This window comes from Tamandua tetradactyla, chromosome 19 (assembly GCF_023851605.1).
Source record: "Tamandua tetradactyla isolate mTamTet1 chromosome 19, mTamTet1.pri, whole genome shotgun sequence".
In the NCBI taxonomy this organism is placed as follows: Eukaryota; Metazoa; Chordata; class Mammalia; order Pilosa; family Myrmecophagidae; genus Tamandua; species Tamandua tetradactyla.
Genome location: NC_135345.1, coordinates 46,199,651 through 46,206,827, shown reverse-complemented (window position 1 = coordinate 46,206,827; position 7,177 = coordinate 46,199,651). Strand labels below are relative to the sequence as shown.

Genomic DNA, 7,177 nt, shown 5'->3' with positions numbered 1-7,177 from the left:
GAAAAATAATATGATGAAATTAAGAGAGCAAAGCCTCAGACTGGGTAAATATCTTTTCAGTCCCAGGCCCAACTGTAGCAGAGCAAGAAACTGAAAAACATACCAGAAGCAGAAGCAAGACACGATTTTTTTTCTATTAAAAAAAAAAAATTAACTAACAAAACATTTAGAAATCATTCCATTCTACATATGCAATCAGTGATTCTTAATATCATCACATAGATGTATGATCATCATTTCTTAGTACATTTTCATCGATTTAGAAAAAGAAATAGCAAGACAACAGAAAAAGAAATAAATGATAATATAGAGAAAAAAATTAAAATAAAAAATACAAAAAATATATTAAAAAAACAAAAAACAAAAACAAACAAACAAACAAAAACTATAGCTCAGATGCAGCTTCATTCAGTGTTTTAACATAATTACATTACAATTAGGTAATATTGTGCTGTCCATTTTTGAGTTTTTGTATTCAGTCCTGTTGCACAGTCTGTATCCCTTCAGCTCCAATTACCCATTATCTTACCCTATTTCTAACCCCTGATGGTCTCTGTTACCAATGACATATTCCAAGTTTAAAAAATATGGAACGCTTCACGAATTTGCATGTCATCCTTGCGCAGGGGCCATGCTAATCTTCTTTGTATCGTTCCAATTTTAGTAAATGTGCCACCGAAGCAAGCACAAGACACGAATTTTACTGAGACTTATGAATAGGAGAAATTTTTCTGGTGGTGACTATTACAGACGTCAACACCCCACAAGGGGAATAGAAATGCATGAGGAAATATGATTTCAAAATAAAGATATTCCATATACTATGAGAACATTGGGTCACTAGCATAATCATTAAAGGGGCCTAAGACCAGATGTTTAAAAAGGCCAGTGTTTAAAACCAAGATATAATCATTATCATTCTTTTTTACTTCTGTAATTACACTCTTTCCCCTCTGGGGAGATTGTTTACTTTCTTGACCTTTTACTTTAGTTGCATAGGTTTGTTATGGGTTAAAAGAAGGGGGCCTTGGCACTGAGCTGCCACATTCCATCCCTCCCCATAACAGGCTGCACTGACCATGAGACAGACATTGAATCCATATACCACAATAACAATATAAAAGACAACAGAATAGCAGGAAAAAAAAGAGAGAAAAAGACAGCAGAATAATAATATTCCAAAACATAAGGCAGATAACCCTATAAAGAAATGCGGCCAAGGCTGAGTAAGAGAATTTAAGTAGAAAGGATAATTGATCAATATTGCATATTCACTCTTCAATATGATTTAAAGTTTGTGATAAATTGAGTGATCAGGAAAATATATGCAACATTGTATGTTTATAAGGGCACAGTTTCCACCTTGTGCCACAGCTAAAATGTCTAAAGCCATTCTATGTTGTAAAACTACTTTCCATACTTGGGTAGTATCATCATTTAACAATGATATTGCCAATTTTATTTCATTAACCACCTGAGCTGTGTGGTTAGCTTAAGCTATTTTATGCTTTTCAGTAATCATAGTAGTTCCCCATGGGATAAGAATAGCTAAAGAATAAAACCAACAGGGGCTATGCTCCACTGAATATCTATATTTAACCATTTCCCAATTGCTAGAAGTATATGGTAAAGAGTTATATAATGTGGCAGTGACATACAGCTACCCCCATATACAATGTCTTGCCCAATTGTAAGGTAAATAAGGCCATCCATATTGCTACTGGTCCATAGCCACCCCACAGGGGAGGCTTATGCTCTGCATATCTGTTGGAGGCACTTTGTCATTGGAAAAGTTAATCATTTTAAAGGTTAACAGTGAAATTCCACCTCTGAGGGCAATCATTCCATATCTCAATTCCTATTAAGACATTCCATGCAGGCAGAGGTGATATGATAGGTTACTGCTTCCACTGTCAGCTATCTTTACCATCATATACAGCATACCCTAATGCAGGCTGTGGCTTATATATGTGTTCCCTCAGAAGGGAAAAGGTATAAGCCTGAATCTCATTGTTACATGGTAATTGGATTACAGTCTTAAAAGAGACAATCTCACTCCGGATTTGTGGGTGTGCTGCATTCTGCCACATCAATAGGGTGTTCCATATAGTCCAATTAGCAGGAGAAAGTGGTAACACCAAAGATGGCAAGTCCATACAAACCCAACATTGGGTTTGATTGAAGGCATGGGTAACCATTGAAGTTCACTGTAGAAAGGTGTTTGCTAGGGTGTTAAGGGTGAAAAGAAAGATGTTTATGAGGAACAAGAAGACATAAAACTTGTTGATCTAGTAATATACATGCAAGAGTCCACTGATTGTCAGTAAGGTGTCAGGCAGAGGGACATTGTGGGAAGGTTTTAAATGCCAGATATTCTCTCCCTGTAAATCTTAGGAGTTCTAAATCACGACATCAATCATTAATCTAGGCGCAAGAGGGGTCCATATAGTTATACATGAGGTTCCTGTGTGAATAGGAGGTTACAAATTGGTAGGAAAAAATTTAGTAGGCATGTTTTATATAAATTGTGGTCTTGTTATAATATTCTGGGTGACTCCTATTCTCCATGGGCTTTAGATTCCCAACCAATGCAGCTGCATAGGCCAGTATCCAAGTCAAAGGATCTCATTTTCTTGTTTGTTTGGTCTAGGCAACAATAAATTATTATCCTTCCCCCTTTTAGGCTATAAAGTTGCTGGCCATTTAATTTGTGCTCTCAGTGCCTGCATCAGTCCTTCTATTAGCATTTCAATAGGAGCTGGGGCTGCAGCTAGAGGTGTAGAATTCAGGAGGGTTAGAGTCTCATAAAGCCTTTTAGTCCATTGTTGTAGGGATTCCTTGTCATCTTTCAGCTGTTCCTTTAAGAGACCGTTCATTGTTTGTACAAGAACTGCACCTATGGAGTTTTGGATAAATGAAGAGTCCAAATTACATCATATTCTGTAGCCCATGTTTGAGTTATTTGTCCAATGAAAGGGGTTCCTCAATCACTGTCTATTTTTGTAGATATTCCATAGAGGGCACTTACCCTTTCTAGGCATATATGGTGACTCTTTGATTAGCTTTCCCCACGGGAAAAGCTAACAGAAGTACTGTGGCAGTGTCAATTTCAATGAATGCATACCTTGCCCCTTCTGAGAGTGGAAGGGAGCCAATGTAATCCACTTTCTACTGGGTCACTGGAGCCTGTGATTAGCCAATGTGTCCCATCTCATGGGGCAATTGCATGGTCATTGCAGGGCTTGTTTTTAGTGCATGGTGAGTAGCTGGAACTGCTGAGCTAAACACCATAAAGTTTGATACGCTCAGTGTGCACTCTTTTGATGAAGTCACTCAACCACTTCTTGAGTTTCAGTAGTCTGTCTCTGAATTTGAGCAAGGGTATCTGCCTCAAAGTTCCTGGGAAGTATGTTAGGAGTATGGGCTAACTAACTGCAAGGGAAGACTTTTTATTCCTGGCCACAATATGTTCCACAAAAAGCATGAGGTTCTCTGAGGGTGGAGGAAAAGGAATGTTGATCTTGGTACAGACTATCTACCATGGTAATCGGTGCTTGATTTCCACAAATTAATTTCATGTGTTCATTCTGTGCAAATGAATCAAACTTTTATTTTTGGCCAAACATCGTTCTTACCTTTTTTACTGAACACCTACCATGATTATACTAGGAGCTGGTGCAATGCTATTCCTAATTAAATTGTATGTATTTCCTGTTAGCCCTTCAAAACACAATAAAATATGTATTACTTTATACATTTAAGTTAAAATGAACTTTTATTAAAACTTCAGAATGACATTATTATTTTTAGGCATTGTTTTAAGTCAGACAAAGGGTGTTAAGAATTTATTAGAACTAGTTAGAGCAAAATATATTGAAGCTGCTGTAATATTGAAAGAAGGTTAAATTATACTTTCAAAATAGAAATGACAGAACCTGAGAACTGATTGTATATAGTTGATTAGAGAAAAGAAAATGAAAAAGATGACTCCTCTATATTTGGCTCCTGGTGAATGTTGATATAGCACTAGTAAATGATAGAAGATTTAAATAGGAAATTAAGGGAAAATAGAATAAGGATTTTATATGTATATATATTATTTAACATATATTACATACATATATATTAACATATATTACATACATACATATTATTTAACATATATTAACATATTATTTAAACAATGCAAAGTTCTTAATTCAAGGACCTGGAAGAGTATGAGTTTAATACATATAATTTGATATTATTTTCATTATAGGGATATAAGCTAGTACATGACTTCAAATCTGTGAAGCAAGCCAGATAATATTAAACTGAAGTCATATTTCCTATTGATAGAATCATTGTGATAAAGAGAAAAGAGCAGGAGTTTTTCAGAGGAGAAATACTCATTTGGTTTTAGTTAAGTTGGATTTTAACTCCCTACAATATCACAAATTACATACTCATTTAAAAAGCATTAAGTTTATTGCTTACCAAGCTAAGGGAGAACAAGACCTGCATAGTTGATGGCTGATGTAATCAGTCATAGATGCAATCAGATTATTAATGAGTTAAATCCATGAAATATGCTCACAAAAACAATCAAGCCAGTGCTTTCTTGACCAAACATCTGGGCTACATAACCTAGCCAAGTTTTCACATTAACTTCACCGTCTTAGTCTACCCTGCCAACTTTGTAGCCACACACATCTCCTTAAATCATTCTTAATCTATAAATAAAACAATAAGAGTCATATTTGTGTCTAACAATGCTCAATTGCCCTACATACAACCAGAAACACACTAACTCTTACCTCAAAAGAAGGTTCAAGTTCTTCAGTAATAGTCACTCTAAATTTGATGTCTTACAACTTAAATACTATGATGTAAAATTAACAAAACTTATGTTTAATGATGAGGGGATAGGATAGGAAAGAAAACAAATATATTTGCTTTATGTACATATTTCAAAACAAAATGAGGAAGTTATACTCATAATCATTAGTGTTCATTTCTGTAATTGGTCATATGGTCATGGCCCATATTTATAATTGCCTTCCTCTATTGCCCATTCTGTATTTCTTTTATCCTCAGCAGGCATCTAACTGGCCATGATTCTTTGCCTGGCCAGGTGACCAAACTTTTATTCCTGGAGTTTTTGGGCCATTAGTCCTTCCTGAATTGGGTTGCTGCAATTTTCCATTGCCTTTAATCATAGGTCATGGTAATATTAAGAGACACCAAGTAGGACATATTTCATGGATTTAAATTATTAATAAATTGATTGCATCTGTGGCTTATAACATCACCAATAAACTAAGGAGACAACTAGGGGATCTTCTGTATTCCAGGTAAACTCTTCTTTTATCTCCATTGTGCAATTGCAGTCCTATTTTTCCTTGATGATTGGGATCGATCACCTCAGATAGTACAGTAATTCCCTTCTTTGCCTGTTGATTCTGAGGCATGAGGAGCATAAAATGGCTGGGTGGCAGTCTTAACTTCTATTTCAAAGGAATCATTGTTGTGCTTCTGGATAGAAGCACTCCTCATCTTGGAGCTAAGACTTATAGACCAGCAGAGACCAAGAATGCAGGGATACGAAACAATCTGCTAGTGGATCACTAGCAATAATAGTGAATAGTGCCACTCCCATTTCCAGTCCATGATTCCTGGAGTCATGAATTCTGGTTATGGGAGAAACATCCACAGTAGTATGTGTTTTAGTTTGCAAGCCACTGGAATGCAATATACCAGAAATGGAGTGACTTTTAAAATAGGAATTTAAGCTGCTAGTTTATAGTTCTAAGGCGGCGAAAATGTTCAAATTAAAGCACAGCTATAAAAATGTCCAATCTAAGGCATCCAGGGAAAGATAGACCTTGGTTCAAGAAGGCCGATAATGTTCAGTGTTTCTCACTCAGCTGGAAAGTTACATGGTGAAATCTGCTAGCTTTCTCTTCAACAGCTTCCCCAGGGCTCTGTCCATTCTGTTGGCTCTGTCAGTTCTGGTGGCATTTTTCAAAATGGTTCTCTCTTAAAGAGCTCCAGTAAACAACCCAACCTGAACAGGTGGAAACACATCTCCACTGAAATTATTTAATCAAAAGTTACCACCTTTTGGTAGGAAATGGGTAGGACACATCTCCATGGAAACAATCAGAAAGGTCCCACCCAGAAATATTGAATGAGGATTAAAGGACATAGTTTTTCTGGGGTATGTAATACCTTCAAACTGGCACAAAGTGGATGCTTATTTAGAGTATATTCAGCCTCCTGGAAGAAATTGCCCCACCTAACAAGGTATTACCACCAAGCTGGCACAAAAATTGAGCCTTCTAAAGTCCTTTTCACTATGTTATCCACCCCAGTTACTTTAGAATGATGAGGAACATGGTAAGACCAAAGAATTCCATGAGCCCATTCCTACACTTCATTTGCTATGAAGAGGTTCCTTGGTCATAAGCAATGCTGTATGGAGTATGAAGATGGTGGCTTGGCCATTCTGTAAGTCCATGAATGGTAGTTTTGGCAGAAGCATTGCATGCAAGGCAGTCAAACCCATATGTGCGGTATGTATTTATTCCATTTAGCTAAAACATTGTCCCTTCTATGATGGAAGTGGTCCAGTGAAATCAACTTGCCACCAGGTAGCATGCTGATCACTTCAGGAAACTTTACAGTCAATTTGAATGATGTCTTTTCTGGAAGCTCTTTGTTTTTAGAGGGAGAGGATAATATCCTTTATAGTGATTAAGACTTTTGCCTCTCTTATGCTATAAATCCTAAAAAAGAAAAAAAAACTAGTGTGTTGGTTTGAGAGAAGAGATTATGGTGATCAAGGAAACAATAATTACGGCAAGGTAGGAGACAGATGAATATATATTATTCTCAAGAAACTACGAGGGGTAGAGTACATTAAGAAATATAGTTTTGGCAACTTAGTTAAGTTGAAGTCCTGCTAGCAAGAGGACAAAACAGGGGTTTCATATTTAACTATCTCTAATCAGAGATGAGGCAATGGGAATAGAATTAAATAAAGTTCCATGCCAGACAGATTTCTTTCCCCACAAGGATTAAAGAGCAGGGAAAAGGAGAGCTCTAGAGAAGTTTAGTTCAGACAAATTGTGTAAGATAATGAGACCACAAGTTTTCAGTAAAAACGCTGAAACTACTCTAGAATACCTGATTATCA

At 36.4% G+C, this 7,177-nt stretch overlaps 1 non-coding gene across 1 annotated transcript; it reads right to left on the bottom strand.

Moving 5' to 3' along the window:
* Window positions 1-581: 581 nt before the first annotated feature.
* LOC143663790 (U6 spliceosomal RNA) lies at window positions 582-688 on the bottom strand. The gene has a single exon (XR_013166172.1). It is a non-coding gene; the product is annotated as a U6 spliceosomal RNA (small nuclear RNA).
* Between the last annotated feature and the right edge of the window lie 6,489 nt (window positions 689-7,177).